Source organism: Dasypus novemcinctus, chromosome X (assembly GCF_030445035.2).
Source record: "Dasypus novemcinctus isolate mDasNov1 chromosome X, mDasNov1.1.hap2, whole genome shotgun sequence".
NCBI lineage: Eukaryota > Metazoa > Chordata > Mammalia > Cingulata > Dasypodidae > Dasypus > Dasypus novemcinctus.
In genome coordinates this window covers 111,829,735-111,850,516 of record NC_080704.1, presented here as the reverse complement: position 1 = coordinate 111,850,516, position 20,782 = coordinate 111,829,735, and the positions used below count along the sequence as shown (strand labels likewise).

Genomic DNA, 20,782 nt, shown 5'->3' with positions numbered 1-20,782 from the left:
ATACAAAAATTATCACACTAAAAGCCACTTTAAAGTTCTGACTCCAAGAGTCTTTAGAGTCATTCTGAAAAAACTAAATTGAAAATCATATAAGCCCCCCAAATGCATGAACCTTAAAAGTTGCCTGGTTCTTTCTATTTAATAGGGCTGTTTCCTATGAGTCCTAAGAGAATAGTGTTCATTTAGCCACACAGTACACTCCAGAGGAGGCTTAGGCATTATTAAACATGATAACAACATCTACAATTGTTTCATTAGTTACTCTTCATAGAAAAAAATGAACACGCCCCTCAGAGATTCCCTTCACCTAAGAATCTATAAAATTAGGCTGAGAGAATTTTCTAGAAAAATAGCTAGGTAACACGAGGGTATACTTTGTTATAATAACAGCTTCAAGATAGCATCTGCTTACTTTCTGAGTCCAGAAATAAGATTTGGGTTTGAGAATAATATTTGGATTTTGAAGCAAATTTTCCTACTCTCATGATGGGAAAGTGAGGGAGTCTTGCTAGAAGGACTGGATTTCCCTATAAAGGAATATTTGATACTTTTGCAGAGAGGGGTAAGTGTATATCAATAGCTAAGTGTATGAGAATATTCAGCTAAGTAGTATTTTACTTTTGGGAATATGTCTACTATATTGCCAAATATGGTAGACATTGCCCCAATATGTCTACTAGTCACCCCAAGTTTTCAACCAAAGTGCCAGCCAAATTCTGTATACCCATCAGTGGAGGCATAGGAGATAGCTGTGAGGAAGCAATGAACCATCAAAGCAAAAGAATTTTATAACCTAAATTCTTGGTCAAAGCAATAAAGAAATTGATAATGAGGCATATGTTGTAAGTAGGAGTTAAGAGCACTTTCCACCTTCCCCACCATGTTGCATGCTACATCCACAGCTACCTCTTCCTGCCATTACCACCAATCCTGAACATTCATATAGGGATATAATCCATGCTGACTCTTTTTTTTTAAATTTTTATTCATTTTTTAAAAAAATATTACATTCAAAAAATATGACGTCCCATTCAACCCCACCGCCCCCACCCCCCACTCTCCCCACAGCAACACTCTCTCCCGTCATCATGACACATCCATTGCACCTGGTAAGTACATCTCTGGGCATCGCTGCACCCCATAGTCAATGGTCCACATCATAGCCCACACTCTCCCACGTTCCATTCAGTGGGCCCTGGGGGGATCTACAATGTCCCGTAGTTGTCCGTGAAGCACCACCCAGGACAACTCCAACTCCCGAAAACGCCTCCCCATCTCATCTCTTCCTCCCATTCCCCGCACCCAGCAGCCACCATGGCCACCCTTCCCACACCAATGCCACATTTTCTCTGTGGACATTGGATTGGTTGTGTCCATTGCACATCTATGTCAAGTGGGGACTTAGATTCCACATGGATACTGGATACAATACTCCTGCTTTCAGTTGTAGGCACTCTAGGCTCCATGGTGTGGTGGTTGACCTTCTTCAACCCCATGTTAGCTGAGCGGGGTAAGTCCAATAAATCAGAGTGTAGGAGCTGAAGTCTGTTGAGGCTCAGGGCCTGGCTATCATATTGTCAGTCCAGAGATTCAAATCCCCTAAATATATCTTAAACCCAACACCAACTACAATTTAAGTAAAGTAGCATGAAAGGCTTGTGAAGAGATCCAATCTGAGTCCAGTTCCATCACGCAGAAACACCAGCTCCAAAGAAGGGCCATCTGAGATGGCAGTGAACCCCATCTGCCATGACCATAGAACCCGTGGGTCTCTTTATCCCTCAAAAGAATTTTGTATCTACTTTATCTGTCTCTAAGACTCTGCTCAGGTGTGCATAAGGGCAACTAGAAAATGACCTTGAATTAAAGGTTCAATGCGGATCAGCAGAATATCCCTGTCTACATATAATAACATGACTTTAAAATGCTGTTTGACCTAATGTAAGGGGGAAATGGAAAGGAGAAATGGAAAGGAGAAAAAAGAGTCTGGAGGTTGTCAGAAGGATTGCCATGCTGACTCTTAATCCCCAGGTCTGAGTGTATGGATCTGTGTAAAATTATCTGAATGAGAACCCCTATCTTCTACTTTGTCATTATAACAAATATTTATTTTATGCAGGCAGAAGTTTTTACAACAAAGCCGCAAAAACTTGTACTTAAATTCACAGGTAGACTATTTAAGAGATATACTTGCTTTATGTCTAATACAATTACCCAAACACATTGACAGAGAGTGGGAAAAAAAAGCAATACTATCTAGGGCATCTAGGTATAAGATTGCTTCATCCACTAGGATCTTTCTGGAGAAGAGTTTAAGGGTTTGTCTGAAATTATATTATATACGATGTCTGGCAAAGTTTTTCACCTGTATGAGATTTGCTTTTGAGTTAAACCACAGGATATAAGGTTTCTGGGAAAATGAAGAAGTTAGTCTTAACAGAGAGAAAAAAACAGCCCAGCTGCCACTGTCGTCATACAATAATAATCCACAATTATTTTCGGATTGCTTCTAAATTTGACAGCCTCAGATTTCTAAAGAATCATTCTGAAGGTCATTAAACAAAGATATTGTCCCTCTGGGCATTTGGAGGGAAGAGGAAAATGAAAATTGAGCTGCGGCGATTTCAAATAGTGGTGGAGGGGGCAGGCAAAAGAGCCCACACACCCATTTTATTCAAAGATAAATGACAGCATTTTCTATTTTCATTTTGGGGGAAGTCCATATGAAATTGTTTCTAACCATTTTCCTGTTAACTGCTTTGTTTTCCTGCCCCCCCAGGAAAACTAAACAATATATAGGATTTAGAAAATACTCCTAATGAAAAGCAGCCAGCCATATTTACTAGTTCTTTGAAATAGAGATAGCTCTAAGTACTTTCCAAGTTACCATTTAGCCTTATGAATTATTTGTAACCAGTACAGGTTTTTGTGGAAAACTGTGACATTAGAAGAATGTTGTCTTCAGATCACTGCCATCCCTGGAGAAGAATGAAGTTTAGGTGAAAGGGCAAACTGGCTTTAGAGTAAGAGAGCTCTTTGTTCAATTCTATGGTTCAGTCAACTTCTGTGATCTTGGGCAGTTGCTTAACTATGGGTCTCAGTTTTCTACAAAATGGGGATAATACTAACTACAATGTGAGCAACCAGAACCCAGAGGTCTTCAGGGTCTATTCACCAAACTCTGCTTGTGCAGCACTATATATAGTGGCCATCCATCAGAGATAGTATTTCATGTCCCTGAAACTTTAATCCTGGGTTCTATCTCTCAGAACCTCTAGCTTTGATTAATGAAAATTGGTGCTAATGATTAATCCAATTTTTTAAAAACTTCACTACTGGGTTAACAAAACCCCAGCAATCTAATACTTTAACTCACTGAAAATGAATAGTTACTAAGAGGCAATTCCAACACTAAGCAGAGGGTAAAGGAGTTTCATTTTTCTCAGAAGAGCCTTAAAAGTACCCTTCCCATATCTCTGTACAGAAGATCATGCTGTCACATTCAAACCACCCTTCTTTACAGGGTTCCTCATTAATTAGCCTACCCAGCTCTGTGTGCTTACAAGGAATCCGTGAAATATTCTGGGCTCTTGACTCCATTATCTTCAGTTTCTTTAAGCTGTAGGCTGCTGGGCTTACTGATAGCATTGCTTCCCTCTTTCTCCCAATATTCCCTTTACCTCATTCTTAGTGGTCCGGTAACTACATTGCCAGACCTCACTGGCCCTAGACCTGTTTCCTTTAATTCTGACTGTTAAGCAAAGAAGTTTAAAATACATATGTCAAGTCTCAAGCTGGCTGATTATCTGAGGCAAGTAAAAACCACCAAAGCTTCAAATATGAGTAGATCCTTAATACTCACTTCAATGTATAATCCCCTTATTATTTAATTTTCCTGGGACTAAGAAAATAAACTTCATGGATATGCTTAAATTCAACAAGCAGCTCCAGTTCACAAACTGGCAATCTTCTCATTGAGCAGTTTGTTGTAGGACATCCTTGCTCAGTCAACATAAGATCAGCTCTTAAAGTTCAACTTCTCTCCTTAAAATCTTCCTGGGTGGCCAATGTCACTTGCTAGCACTTGCTGAGGTTAGGAGCCCAGAATGCATAACCGAGACATGTGTTGACCAAATACTTGAAGTGACCCTGCTGCCAGCCACATTTGGATCTGGGAGTCCCCACCCTGGAACAGTTACTTCTGTTTTCACTGTGCAGTTCTGAGAACATACCCAAAGGTTATTATTTTTTTCTTCACAAGATACCAGGGATTGAATCCAAGACCTCACACATGGTAAAAAGGCACTCAAACCATTGAGCTACACCAGCTCCCCCCTACAGGTTCTTTTTAATCAGTTTGATTTGATGGCTATTACTTTAATGCTATTCAGAATACATGGCTCATTCCTCATGGCAAGAACACAAGGAAAATTGATTAAAATATTCCTTCTGACTCTGAGGTTAAGTCACTAAGCAGCTGTGCAACAACAAGCTAACTTAGTAACCTCTGTTATTCAAATCAACTTTGTTTCATCCCAATGCCCACCCCCTCACAACCAACTCATTTTCTTTCCCCCAGGAGACTGAACTGTTCCATAGAACATCCAAATGTCCGCCTAACAATTTGTAGGGAACCTGAACACTCCACCATTGAGTTATGGAAGAGGTGATTAGGAGCACAATTGTGAATTAGGTATTAATCTAGCTCTTTTCAGCCCTACCTCTACTCCAAATGCTTGGGAAAACACATTCCAGAGAGTACTTCTCCTACCCAATTCTATTTCTCCAACTTCCTATCTCCATAATCTTAATGTTGAAATTATTTGTGTGTAGTGGCAAAGAACATTAGTTTTAGAGTCAAACGCTTGGACTGTAGTCCCAAGTTGTATGTTTTTGAGCATGCTACTTAAATAAATTTCAACTTCAGTTTCTTCTCCTGGAAGAAGTAGGTAGTGATAATATTTACCAATTGGGGTGATTATGAGGAATAAATAAAGTAATACATGTAAATGACTTGTGATATAGGGCACCAAGTACTGAAGCCACTCAATTAATATTAAATATTATTCTATTATTGTTATTACCCCCATTAGTCTACTTTCAGATGATATACATATCTAGTATGATATGTTAATGACTGCCATAATTTAAATGTGACATATTTCAAGAGAACTCTGGAAGCATTACCTTAATTTAAAGTTTTAGTTCTTATGTTGGTTCATTCAAGATTTATAACACATTAGGCATGGAGAGAGAGTTGGGTGTTCAGGTAGGCTACTACGAGCATCTGAGTTGAGTTCTGAACACTATATAGAAGCTATGCAGGCAGATGAGAGGTAGGACATATCTGACTGAGGAAACAACAATATAACAAGCACCCAGAAATGAAATCAACGTGGAGTGGAAATAAAATTACAAATAGTTTTGCTTGATTGAGAGTGGCATGGAGTAGGCTAGGATCCAATATGAAAAGTCTTAAATTCCATCCGAAGATATTAGGATATTGCCAGGGTTCAAATCCCAGTTTTGCTACTGTGTCACCAACCACAGTTGTTTACTGTGTAAACAACTTCATAGGGGTGTTGTGAGGTCTGAATTATATAATGCATGAGAATGCTTGACCCAGTGCAAGGCCCTGTGAACCTTGAAAAAAAGAAGCTATTTTCTAAAAGATTTTATAAAATCATTGGAATGCCTTAAAAAATAACATCTTATGATCAGATGTACATTTCTGAAAGATTATTCTGCTGGAAATGTAGAAGGTATTCATACTGTAGAAAAGGACACTCCTTAAGAGGATTTAATTTGCATTCATTCATTTTTACCCCATGGATACCATTAAAGATAAAGTCTCGCATCAAAAAGAGACATGCAGATTCCTGGTGTGCCACTGACAAGAACATAAGCGGACACAGAAGAACACACAGTGAATAGACGCAGAGAGCAGACAACTGGGGGGGAGGAGGGGAGAGAAATAAAAAAATAAATCTTTAAATAAAAATAATAAATAAAGTTCTTTCTAAGTCTGGAATCTTATAGATATATAGGAAATATAAACAGTATAATTTCATTAAATTTGAAAAAGGCATACAGGTTGAAAGAACTTTATAAAAGTTGTCAAAAACAAAACAAGTAGATGAACTAAAGTATCGTACAATCAAAACCCAGGTTTATAACAGCCCTATTCCTAATGACCAAAACTTCATCAACTGATGAATCGTTAAACAGTAGTGCATCTATATAGTGGAATATGGACTACTAATCAGCAATAAAAAAGAATAAACTATTGATAGATGCCACAACATACATGAATCTTAAAAATGTCATGGTAAGTGAAAGAAGTCAGTCACAAAATAATACTTATTGTATTATTCCATTTATATGGCATCCTGGACAACTCAAAACCATAGGAAAAGAAAACAGATGAGTTTTTTTCCACAACCTGTGGATGGAAGGAGGGGATTGACTAATAAGGGGAATAGAAGAACTTGGAGAGATGTAAATATTCGATATCTTGGTTGTGGTATACACATTTATCAACACATCAAATTGTCATGTAAAACAAATGGAATTTACAGTTTGTAAATTATACTGAAAAACAGGACTTCAAAATAATCAAAAACCTCAACACTAAATCCGCAGTTAGAGTCTGAGTTATCTTAGATCATTGTATTTCTATCCTCCATGTAAATGTTTCCTTCCTATAGTAGAAGCTAATATCAAGTAAGGACTATAGTCATTTAATTTTTATAAGCTTTCTGAGATTTATGGCAGACCTTATTACATCTATTTTCTAGGTGGAGAAATTGAGGCCCAGTGAGGCCTGATGTTAATGGTGGAATCATGATGAGAATCCAGGTCCCAAGACAAGAAACGCCGGGCTTCTTACATCTATCAAATACCCATTCCTCCCACATTACTCTCTTATTTTATGAATTAAAAACAGTAAAGACCTTCTCCCCCATTTCCAATGCCATATCTATGAATAAAAACAATGAGAAATGAATCTTAACTCTGGTATTGCTGCAGTTTCAAGGTACACCAAGCTGAAACCTTCATGGGCTTCACATCTCCATAAGAGCAACTTTGAAAACACCCCTCACAAGATAAAAAATTCAAAGACAGAATAAAATTTTATTGTTACAAAAGAAGGAACAGATTAATTTTACTACACTCTGAGATTCAAAATCCCCAAGCATTCTGGCAAACCATTTTTTAGCACAAAGGTGTTTGTCTTTTGGTCTCTGGTATTAAGTCATCTCCAATGATATTTTTGTCCCCTTTAAGAAAATTGTCAGAAGGTATAGTAAAATAAAACAATATAAAGCCTAGTACCTTAATTCATCAAAATGAGTAATGACATTTGTAAAAGAAATTAATTCCCTACAATCAATCTGGAATTTTTCTTAAACATGATATGAGACAGAGATTTAATTATTTCTATCCAAGTGGATAGTCAATTATATCCACACAAAGGTTTAATATAATTTCATTACCTTCCGTTCCCATTAAATTAAAATGTTAATTTCATTGTATACTAAGTTCCTGTGTACTTTTAATCTGTTTCCAGATTTGGTATTCTATTCAGCTGATCTAATATCTTTTCCTAAAGTTACTATTTAATTTCCTTTGTTTTGCAGTAATTTTTAGTATCTGGTAGAATAAACCCCCTCTCACGAGTCTCTTTTCCAATACATTCATTCATGCATGTTGACTTTATAATCACTTTGTCAAGTTCTAAAATAATTGCGATTATAGCAAATTGCATTAAATATTTATATGAATTTGAGAAAAACTGATTTTTCATTCTAAGAAGTCTTGCATATAGAAATGTGCTCACTCTCCATTTAGATAATAGTTTAGGTCTTTCAATAAAATTTTATTTTATACAGGTCCATTTACATCTTTCTTGAATGCTTTCCAAAAGTGTTTTATAGCTTATATTGTAAATAGGATGGTTTCATTTTTCCGTTTTTCATATCTAAATGATTATTGTTATAAACAAACAACAGCTTCCAGGAAAATGGCACCAAGTAGGTAGGCAAAGTCTGATCCTCTCACAAAAAAAAAGTGGAGAGAAGGCAGGGACCTATCTAAAGGAGCCACTTTGAATATATATAGAGAATGGGAAGGTGTGCTGAGTCATCTAGGAGGATACTGGAAAAAGAAAGAACCCAAAGTAAAACTGTAAGACACTTGCCTCTGTGGCTGGAAATGTCATATATACCCTGCACCAAGGGCAAGTAGCCTTGGTGCCCCTGGCTGGCTGCTGCCAATGGACTGGGAGAGGGCATTCCCTGGGAGGAAGAAGGATCTGGCAGAGGGGGAGAATGGTTTATTTGTGGTGAGTTTGGCCAGCTGAGCCCTCTTTGAATCTTGGAATGTACCCTAAACAGATAGGGAGATGGATGAGAGGATCCACTCAGGCAGGCTGTCAAGCCCAGCCACCCAGGGAGAGAGAGCAACTAGATTATAGAGGGGGTGTGGACAGGTATCCAATCAGTAGGACTCTGGCAAGCTTAGAAGTCTCTAATACCTGGGGAAAATGGGGCAGATAGCTCATGAAGAATAATAAACCTAAGGAGGAAATTTAGCTCAGTGGAGGAATTCCCACCTTGCATGTATGAGGCCCCTGGTTTGATTCCCTAGTTCTCCTTATCGAAGAGATCAAGAGAGTGATCCACCTGGTTATCAGGCATCCAGCTAAAAAGGAGATGAGAGGAAGTTTATAGACATTCTTTTTGTTTTACACTTTCTTGTTTCTGTTATTTTTTAAGGTTCCTTTTCTCCCCTTATTTTACTCTCTAAAACCTTGTACATCACCTGCAGAGGGTGGGATGCAGGGTGATTGATTCATGAACACTAGCAGCCTAAGAAGCTCCTTAGGGGCCTAAGATGGAAGGCTGTTTATCCTTGTTGCTGTGTTTTTTTTCAGTTGCTGCTGTGTTTTTTTCTTGCTTGCTGTGTTTCCCCTTTCTTTGTTTTTGCTTTTACCATTTTATCTACCGACATTATTTCTTTTCTTTCCTTTATTTTTCTATATTCTTATATCTGATTTTCATTCATTCCACCTCTTTTTGTTTGTTCTTCAATTTTTTTTTTTATTTTTCTCTCTCACTTTCTTTCTCTTCTTTTACTTACTTTGTTCATTTTACTTTTCCTCTTTTCTCATTATCTGGCCATTTAATTCATTCTATGTATTTCTCTATTTTCTCATTTAATTTTTTCTATTTCACATTTTTATTCTTATTTCTCTGTACTTCTTTGATTTCTAACTTGTGGTAATTATTTATTTTCCTAGGTCTTGTGTGGCACCACTTCTAAATTTTTTATTATTATTACTATTATTCTTTGTCTATTCTTACCTCTTTCTCTTACTCTGGTTCGAAATTTTTTTCAAGGGAACTCAACAGGAAGGATATAGAATGAGAGGAACGAAGGGTCAAAGTGAAACTTTACCACATATGCAAAAACAAAAACAACAATAAAATAAAACCCAAGAGTAGAACGAGAAGATAACCAACCAAATAAACCCATAAAGATAAACAGATGCCTAGATACCAACAAAAAATTTCAAGCCATACTATGAAATAGAAAGATATGGCCCAGTCTAATGAACAAACTTAAAAACAGGAGGAGATGCAGAATATGGAACAACTAATCAGAGATGCCCAAACAAATATCATGAGTCAACTTAATGAAGTGAAGGAAGAGATAAAGGATACTAAGAAGACACTGGGAGAACATATCGAAGAAATTGTAAATATACATAAAAATATAGTGAATATAATGGTTATGAATGGCACAATGCAAGAAATCAAAAATACACTGGAAGCACGTAACAGCAGATTTCAAGAGGTAGAAGAAAGAATCAGTGATATGGAAGACTGTACAACTGAAATCAGACAGATAGACAAAAAGTTGGAAAAATTCCAGCAAGGTATTAGGAACTTGAATGACAATGCTAAAAGCATAAACAAAAGTATTATAGGCATCCCAATGGGAAAAGAGAAGGGAAAGGAAGCAGAAGGAGTGTTGGAGGAAATAATGGTTGAAAATTTCCCAAGTCTATTGAGGCGCATGAACTTACATGACCAGGAAGCACAGCAAACCCCAAACAGTATAAATCCTAAGAAGCCTACCCCAAGATATACATTGACAAATTCTCCAATGCTCAAGACAAAGAGGGAATACCGAAAGCAGCAAGAGAAGAGATCCATCACATACAAAAAGGGAAGCTTGATAAGATTAAGTACTGATCTCTCATCTGAAATCACGAAAGCAAGAAGGCAATGGTATGACACAGTTAAGATGCTAAAAGGAGAACTCTTCCAGCCAAGAAGTTCTATATCCAGCAAAGCAGGCATTCAAAAATGAGGGAGAGTTCAAAATATTCACAGATAAATAGAAATCAACTAGCAAATTCCCATCCTGGGGAGCTCTGCAACATTCTCTAATGGAAGAGCAAGATTCCCCTGAGTACAAGGGCAGTGACTAGTGAAACAGGATGATCCATCAACAGGTGTTTGATATTGATTATTGTACTTATGAAGCTTTACTTTTGAAATTGAAACTCAGCCTAGTATTATAGGGTGCCTTAGAGTTACCTCCTGAAAGCCTCCATGTTACTAATCTGTGGCCTCTCTTTAAGCCAAACTCAGAATATATATGCATTTTCTTCCCCCTGGAGTGGGTCATGACTCCTGGGGATGAGCCTCCCTGGCACTGAGGGATTACTACCAAGTACCAAGTAGCAATGTAACTGAAGAAAGACTATGACCGAAAGGGGGAAAGGTAAAGACAAATGAGGCTAAGAGGTTTCCAAGTGAGTCGGGATCTCATTCCAGAGGTTACATTTATGCACGTCTCAGCAAGATCTCATGGCTGCCAAAGCATATACTATCTCAAATAGCAGGGCTCCTGAGGGCTTTGTAGACATACAGAAACTATAGTCAGGGCAGATAATCCAGTAATTTGGTGCCTTGCCAGTGGGCTCTACTTTGGAGTTTATGCTCCCAAGGGTGACAGAGTTGGACTCGGTTGAGGTTTCCCTACACTTGGCTCTTCTGGCCCTTTTATCTGAACTTATAGTAAGCACTAGAGTTAATAGGTGTACGTCCAAGAGCCTTAAATCTTTGGGATGTCCATGTTCCAGCTGTCCATGTTCCAGCTGGGTACAAACTAATGTTTGTACTTATGAATCTTATTCTTGTAGAATTGAAACTTAGCCTAATAGTAATTATTGCCTAAGAGTTACCTCCTGAAAACCTTCTTGTTACTCAAATGTGTCCTCTCTCTAAGCCAAATTTATAGAGCAAATGAATGCACTACCTTACCCCTGGCATGAGACATGACTCCTGGGGATGAGCTTCCCTGGCACTGAGGGATTAATACCATATGCCAACAAGAGAGGCATTTAGAAAAAGACCTTGACGAAATGGGGGAAACAATAAATACAAAAGAGACTTACTTTCCTTTATGTTTAAGAGACTTCAAAATGAGATGGAAGGTCATTCCAGCTACACTTACACATGTCTCAGGTGGTTCTCATTAACTGTCACAATAAATAAAGTCTCAAACAAGGGTGTTCCCAAGGGCTCAAGAGACATTGGGGCACTATAGACAAGGTACACAGCCCTATGAAATCAGCACATGTTGGTAGGCCTAACCCTGTCATTTATGTTAACCTATTTATACAATATAACAGAGTTAGACTCATTTATAACATTTCTACACATGATTGATCGACCCCTTCATTCAAACCTATAATTTGCACTATCCCCACTAAATATGCTGAAGGGTCTAAAATCTTTGATCTTCATATTTCAGTTGAGATCTGAATCTCAGCAGAGTTGTGGCCAACACCAGCTCTCCAGTTCATCAGACCTGCCCAGGACAACTAACAAAATGATGAAGATGGACAATCATCATCCCAAAAAACAAAGAGTATCTACTGCTAAAGCAAAACAGTCACTTCCATCTGCCCCACAAGATCTAAGGCCCCTATCAATCTGAAGAAGAGCAGGCATCACTATCCTCAAATCCTCAAGAAAAAGGAATGAACAAACATAGGGGGGAAAGGAACGATGGACCAAAGTAGACTAATATTATTGTTGTAATGGAATAATTTGTAACAATGATAAAAAGATAGTGGTTATCACAGGTTCTGAGGTGAAGTAGAGGGAAGATCAGGAAGAACAAAGAGCATTTTTAGTGCATTACAATTGTTCTCCATGATATAGCAATGATAGATACAGGCCATTATACATTTTGTTAAAACCTGGAAAAAATGTACAGTGGAAAGTGTAAATGATGATGTAAACTATAGATCATTGTTATTAATAGTAGCAATGCATCAGTAATTGTTCATCAATTGTAACAAATGTGTGAGAATAATATAAGATGTCATTAATTGGGGAAAATCTGGAAGGTAGAGAGGTTATATAGAAATCCTCCACAGTTTTGATGTAACTTCTTTGCAATGAAAAACTTCTCTATAAATAAAGTTTATTATATGGGAAAAAAATAAACAGAAAGTGAGAGCCAAAGAAATAAATCAAAACTCCTGATGAGATATGGCATTTAAGACAACAGATCAATGATAATCACACAAACTCTTAAACCAATTCAAAGAGTTGAAGGAAAATATGACTAAAGAGATAAAGGATATTTAGAAGACACTGGGTGAGCAAAAAGAACAATTTGAAAGCCTGAAAAAAAGTAACAGAACTTAAGGGAATGAAAGATACAATGGATATTATTAAAAATACATTAGAGGCATATAATAGCAGATTTGAAAACAGCAGAAAATGAAAAAGTGAAGTCAAGCACAGAATATCTATATTTGAAACAGGAAAACAGAGAAAAAGAATGAAAAATATTGAACAGGGTAACAGGGTCCCAGAAAATTGAATGACAACATAAAACACAGAAAAATATGCATTGTAGTTTCTGAGAATGAGCAGATAATGGAAAAGGGGCAGAATTTATTTCTGAAAAAATTAGTGACAAAAAGACAAATATCAATATCCAAGAAGGACAAGGTATCCCAAATAGAAAAAAAAAAAACTGAATAGACTTTCTCTGGGTGTGGCAGTTTGGTATTATTTATGAATTTCAAAAATAGATATTGGATTATATTGTAAATTGGTCTGTTCCTCTGGGCATATTAGGTGTATTAGATTCAGAGCTTTCACCTTTACTTGACTAAATTAAGACTAGGAATTTGATTTGGCAACTTCAATAGGATGTTGAGTCCCCACCGCCTTGGGTGGACACTCAAGACAAAAAAATACACAGGGAAGAACAAAGAAGCAGATACACAGGGAGAGTGCTCCATAGACATGGCCTGGGAAGAGAGATGAGCCTGAGAGACTACAGCTGACCTTGTGGTGAGGAGCAGCTGAGCCCATGAAGAAATGACCACCAGGGAAAGTGACAAGCCTTAAGTCAGCCTACAGCTGATTTCAGAAGAAGGTGGGACTATAGAGCCTTAAGAGGAAGGAGGAAGCCTGAACACTCACAGGCATTGCCCACCATCGTGCATCAACATGTGGCAACAGACTTTGCTATCAAGTACCTCTCATGGTACCTTAAGTGGGACTCTTTAGGGCTTTGTAAGTGTAAGCTTCTACCCCAAATAAATACCCTTTATAAAAGCCTACACATTTCTGGAATTTTGCATCAGCATCCCTTTGGCTGACTAATACACTGAAACACCTACTATTCAGAATGAAAAGTACCAGAGATAAAGAGAAGATGCTAAAAACAGCAAGACAACTGCAATGTATCATATACAAGGGAAGCTCAATAAGACTAAGTACCAATCTCTCATCAGAAACCATGGAAGTGAGAAAGCAGTGGTATGAGGTATTTTAAGGAGTGAAGGAAAAAAACTGCCAGCTAAGAATTCATCATCCAGCAAAACCGTCCTTGAGAATTAAAAAATAAAAACAAAAATTTAAAAATTTTTAAAAATTAAAAGAAGAAAAGAGGCTCAGTTTAAAATCTTCACATACAAATAAAAACTGAAAGACTGTTACCAAAAGACCACATTTACAAGAGATACTGAATGGAGTGCTGCAGCCTGCAAGGAAAAAATAAGGGTGAGAGAATTAGAGAGGAGTTTACAAATGATTATTAGAAAGGGTAAATTAAAGGGTAAAAATATAGACAAGAGTAAGTTATGAAAACGGAGAGTCAAATGAAAAAAATGGACAAAGTACTTAATGTCTTTACAGTAATAACACTGAATGCTAATGAATTGATTTTTGTAATCAAAAAACACAGACTGACAAAATGGATTGAAAAAATATAAGCCATCTATATGCTTTCTACAAGAGACTCACATCAGATGTAATGGCACAACCAGGTTGAAATTGATAAGTTGGAAAAAGATAATCCATGCAAATAGTAACCCAAAGAAATCTGGACTAGCCATAGTAACATGAGACAAAACAGATTTTAAATGCAAACCTATTATAAGAGATGAATAAAGTAATTATACGTTTAAAAATGGGCAATTCATCAAGAAGGGATACCTATAATAAATATTATGCACCTAACCTGGTTGCCCCAACATAAATGACACACATACACAGGTAAAACTGGAGGGAGAAATTGACATTTTTTATAATAAGAGTAAGAAATTTTAATAAACCACTATCAGCATTGAATCAAATATCTGAAGAAAGGATAAATAAGGAAATAGCTTGAACAGTATGATAAATGAATTAGATTTAACAAATATTTATAGAGCATTATACCCCAAAACAGTAGGATTTACATTCTTCTTAAGTGCTCATGGATCCTTCTCCAGGATATACCATCTGTTGGGTCAAAATACAGGTCTCAATAAACATAAAAAGTTTGAAATTACACAAAATACTTTCTCTGATCATAATAGAATGAAGCTAGAAATCTATGATGGATGGAAATGAAAAAATCATAAATATATGAAGAACAAACACACTCTCAAATAGTCAGTGGGTCAAAAAAGAAATTGCAAAAGAAAATATTAACTATCTCGACACAAATAAGAAAGAGAAGACAACAGATCAAAACCAGTGATGCAGTTGGGAAAAAAAAAAAACCTAGAACTTAAGAGGGAAATGGTAAATATAAAGGAATTTTTATGGCTAAGAGATTTCAAAATGAGTTGGACAATCATTCCAGAGGTTACGCTTATGCATGTCTCAGCAGGATGTCATTTACTGCCAGTAAATAGTGCCTCAAATGGCGGGGCACTATTTGAGGGCTTTAGAGACATTGAGATACTATATGCAGGGCAAACAGCTCAGGAGTTTGGTGCCATGCCAGTGCGCTTTACCTTGGAATTTATGTACCCCAGTGTGACAGAGTTGGACCCATTTGTAGTTTCCCTATATATGGCTCTTCTGTCCCTTCTATTTGAACCTAAAGTGAGTACTATACTTGATAGTTTAATGTCCAAGAAACTTAAATCTTTGGTCCATCCATGTGCCAGGTGGGCCTGAATCTCAGCAGAGATGGAACACCTACACTCCAGTACATGTGATTCACCTAGGACAACTAACAAGGAGATGATGATGGACAATGCCCATCTAAAGGAACAGAGACTGCAACTGCAACCAAGATAGTTCCATCAATCTACCCTATGGGATCTAAACCCACTCTCAGTTAGAGGCAGCATGGGCATCATCATCCCAAAATCCTCAAGATTGGGGCATGAACAATAGACTAAAGTGTACGTATTATTATTCTACTATAGACTTTTATTTATACTATAAAATAAACTATAAAATATAAAATATATATAAATATAAATATATTTATATGTAAATTTATAATATAAATATATATTATATAAATATATTTTTATATAAAATACAAAATAAAATATAAAATATACTATAAAATATTTTATACTATAAAAGTCTACTATAGACTTTTATTTTATATGTATTATTATTCTACTACAGACTTATGGTTATTCTAGCAATAGAAGAAATTTTATCATTGCTGTGGAGGCAGTGGTAACTGGAGTTTCTGAGGGGAGGGAGAGGGAAAATAAGTGTAATATTGGAACACTTTTGGGACATTGGAATTGGCCTCCATGATGTTACAAGGAAGGACACAGGCCATTATATATTTTTTCATAACATAAAAAATTGCACAGGACAGAGTGTAAACTATAATTTAACTTATAATCCATGGTTGTGAATTGTAACAAATATACCACACTAATGAAGCATGTTGTTAATGTGGGAAAGCATGCGAAGGGGAGGGAGTAGGGCATATGGGAATCCATTATATTTTTTAAGTAATATTTATGTAATCTAAAGTCTCTTTAAATAAATAAACAAACAAACAAACCTATGTGATACTCAAAGGCAATGCACAAAGGTAATTTGTGGCAGTTTGAAATTATTTATGAATTCCAAAAGGAGAGATTACACTGGTAAACTGGTCTAATCCTCAAGGTGTGATAGCCTTTGATTATATTAGATTCAGCTGAGATGTCTTTCATTAAATTATGTTACAATTATGGATTTATTTGACCATATCATTAGATTGTTACTCAGTTTGAATCCCCAATAGTTTTGCAGGCTATACAAATGGACACTTAATCAAGAAGGCACATGGAGAAGTAGATACACAGAAAAAGACATAGGAGAGAACTTGGTGGTTTTGTGGGTTTTTTTGGTCATAAATAATGTTCTTTATTTTTTTAAAAAATTCAATCTTTTTATTTTTTATTTTTTCTTCTTTATTTTCTTTTAAAATGTCACATTCAAAAAATTTGAGTTCCCCATATACCCCCCATCCCACCCACGCCACCCCTCCCACATCAACAAACTCTTCCATCGTGGCACATCCACTGCACCCGACAAATACATACTGGAGAACTGCTGCAGCACACGGACAGTGGTCCACATTGTAGTCCACAATCTCCCCAAGTCCACCCAGTGGGCCAAGACAAGACACACAAAGGGCAGCATCAAACCCTGCAGCACCACCTAGGACAACACCAAATCCTGAAAATGCCCCAACACCATATCCCTTCTTCCCTCTCCCAACCATCAAACCATCAGCAGCCACCATGGCCACCCTCTACACATCACTACTACTCAATTTCTTCACTTACTAATCACAGTAGTTCCCTAACAGAACACCAGTAAGTCAACTCTAATCTATACTCTATTCCTCCAACTTGTGGACCTGGGATGGCTATGTCCAGTCCCCTTCTACATCAAAAGGGGGCTTAGATTCTACATGGATGATGGATGCAATTCTCCTGTTTGCAGTTGTAGGCACTCTTGGCTCACTGTTGTGGTGGTCAGCCCTCTTCACCTCCTTGTCAGCTGGCCAGGGTAACTGCAAGATACCAGAGGGTAGGAGCTGCAAGTCTGCTGAGGCCCAGGGCCTGGTTGTAACATGGACAGTTCAGAGATTCAGGTCTCCTGAGTATACACCAACCCAAACACCAACCACAGGTCTGGTAAAAGTAACAGAAGGGGCATGTGTAGAAAGGTTATATCTGAGTCCAACTCTGTCACACTCAGGAACACAAACTCCAAAGTAGGGCCAACTGGCATGGCCCTGAACTCCAGAGCCATCTGCCATGACCACAAAACCTGTGGGTCTCTGCAGCCCTCAGGAGAACCAGCACCTGGGTTTCCATCTACCTTGGATGTCTCTGGTACCCTGTTGAGGCATGCATAAGCATCACCCCCTGATGACCTCCCATCTCTTTTTTGGAGATTCTTAGCCACATAAACTTACTTGTCCATCCCATTTCCCCCTTTTTATCCAAAGTCAAAAAGCAATTTTTAACACCTGATATTACATGTAGGCTGGGATATTCTGCCGGTCTGAGTTGACCTATTTGTTCATGGTCTTTTTGTAGTTACAGCATCAGCTGGTGCTTGGTAGTAATGCCTCAGTGCCAAGGAGGCTCATCCCCGGGAGTCCTGTCCCATGCTGGGGGAAGGCAATGCATCTACATGCTGAGTTTCGCTTAGAGAGTGGCCACATTTGAACAACATGGAAGCTCTCAGGAGGTAACTCTTAGGCACCCACAGCTATAGGCCTAGTTCATATTTCAGGCACACAGGGTCATAATCAGTATCAAGGGCTCATCATTGGACTATCCATCTTTATTGGTCTTTGCCATTGCACTTGGGGGATTGTTGTTACTCCATTGGGGAATGTGATAGAGTTCCCCTGGTCAGGTATTCAGCACTCTCTCATCTGTCGTTTCCAAATGAAACCACTATTAAAATATCCAAACCTTTCTATGTACCCTGTATACATGCCCTGGAAAACTCCCTCCCAACCGTTGGTCCCCCACCAATGACACACCACACAAGTGATCCTCCCCCACCATTGATGAACCTCTCTGTAGTCCAAAACTTCTTCAAAAAGGAAGCCCAATATATCACCAGCTTCCATTAATAGAAAAATTGAATATAGTGATGGGTTTAAAGATTAGATATAGAATACATAGAAATCTAGAAAAATTAAATAAAGGCAAAATAAATTGGAGTAATAAAGAAATGAAAATATGAAAAAGCTTTGTTTTTGATATTTTGCCTTTCATCACTGCATATAGGCATTGCCCTGTATGTACAGTGGCAAGGCAATTTCTTCCATTTCTTCCTCAGTGTCTACCTTCTTTCTTTCTTTTTTTTTTTCCTGAGTATTAAGTTTCTCTTGACATAAGTTTTAGGTCACAGTAATTCACATATACAATATATGGTTCTCCCACATATCCAATATCAAACCCTTTGTCCCTTCCCCAACAGTGATCTTTTTACATGTTCATATTATATTTGCTGTGGCTAATGTACAGACATTGAAACAATATCTTTCAAACTTGGTTCCAATTGGCTTTACATTATGGTTTATATTTTAGACTATACAATTCTCTGAATTTTTAGTTATCTTATGTTTTACATTATGGTTTACATTTTAGCCTATAGACTTTTATACATTTTTGGTGTAATTTAATATGACCTATATCCATCATGGCATGATCTTGTGGAACACTTCCATTGCCCCACATTTACCCTGATTCCATGTATTCAACACTTCTTCCCCCTCCCCTCAGAGCCCACCATGACAATCAATCTTCATTGCTTTAGGGACCCTATTCAGAGATACTTGAAAAAATGTTGAGGGCTTGACATACTTGACTGCCCTAAACCATTGGGAGCCACTGATTCTCTCAAGAGATACAATTCCCTCTGTTTGAGAACATCAGTCCTCCCCAGGATGTGGGTATAACTTCATTCTCATTGTATGGGTCCCCACCCAAAGATATAATCCACTATGACAAAATGAGCATCACACACTCCCCAGAAGCTTGCCCTGTGTCAGATGCCCCACCCCCTTAAGCATCCCAAACAGGCAACCTCCCATATTACATTCTCTAAAGAGTTTTCACTGCACCACAATTTCAACCACATACCTGACAATCTCCCATGATCAAAAGTTCGCCTCACCCTCTCCCCAATTTCTTGGACAATCTGACCCATCCTCCCATCCCTAGCACCCCTTATACCCATGCGGCCCCACCCAAAGTTATCCCTACCCCCCCTTTTATCCCTTCCCTGTACTAATACTTACCTCCAGCTTATCATAGATTTCACCCAAGTACCTGTCAGCTCACAACCTTCCAACTATCTTAAAGTTTTTCATCCAGTCTCTAGCTCTCTGAGACAGCTTGGTTTACTTATTTCATATCAGAGAGGTCATGTAGTATTTGTCCTTCAATGCCTCAGTTGCTTCACTCAACATAAGGTTCTCAAGATTCATCCATGTTATCACATGTGTTAGTACTGCATTTGTTTTTATAGCTGAGTAATATTCCATTGTATGTATATACCACATTTTATTTATCTATTCATCAGTTGATGGGCATTTGGGTTGATTCCAACTTTTGGCAATAGGGAATAATGCTGCTATGAACATTGGTATGCATATATCAGTTTGTGTCCTTGTTTTCAGTGGAATTGCTGAGTCATATGGCAAATACATAGCTTGTGTTTTGAGAAACTGCCATAATGTCCTCCAGAATGGCTGGATCCTTCTGCATTCCCACCAGCAGTGGAATAGTTCCCATTCCTCCACATCCTCTCCGACAATTGTAGTCTTCTGATTTTTTGTTAGCTGCCAGTCTTACGGGAGTAAGGTGGTATTTCATTGTTGTTTTGATTTGCATTTCCCTAATAGCTAGTGATTTGGAGCATTTTTTTCATATTTTTTTAGCCATTTGTTTATCATATTTGGAGAAGTGTCTGTTCAAATCTTTTTCCCATTTTTTAAATGGGCTTTTTGTCTTTTTATTTTCAAGATATAGGAGTGCTTTATATATGCAAGATATAAGTCTCCTATCAGATATATGTTTACCAAGTGTTTTCTCCCATTGTGTAGGCTCTCTTTTCACCTTTGGGACAAACTCCTTTGAGGTGCAAAAGGTTTTAATTTTGAGGAAGTCCCATTTATCTATATGTTCTTTTGCTGCTCGTGCTTTAGTGTGAAGTTCATGAAGCCGTTTCCTATTACAAGGTCCTGTAGATGCTTCCCTAGAACTTGGTTTTGATGCTGGAGCCCTGGGGTTAGATAAGCCATTTGCCTGATAGGTTACAGCTGACCTTGTGAAGAGACCAGAGCACCTGAGAAGTCCTGAGAGACAAGCCTTATACGACCCTACAGCTGAGATCAGAAGAACCTGGGACTATTGAGCCTTTAAAGAAAGAAAGAAGGCTGAACCCTCACAGACTTAACATGCCATCTTGCT

At 37.7% G+C, this 20,782-nt stretch overlaps 1 protein-coding gene across 2 annotated transcripts in view; it reads right to left on the bottom strand.

Moving 5' to 3' along the window:
* Nucleotides 1-20,782, bottom strand: part of IL1RAPL2 (interleukin 1 receptor accessory protein like 2) — a 1,488,864-nt gene that overhangs the window by 591,270 nt on the left and 876,812 nt on the right. The gene's annotated exons all lie outside the window — the stretch shown is intronic.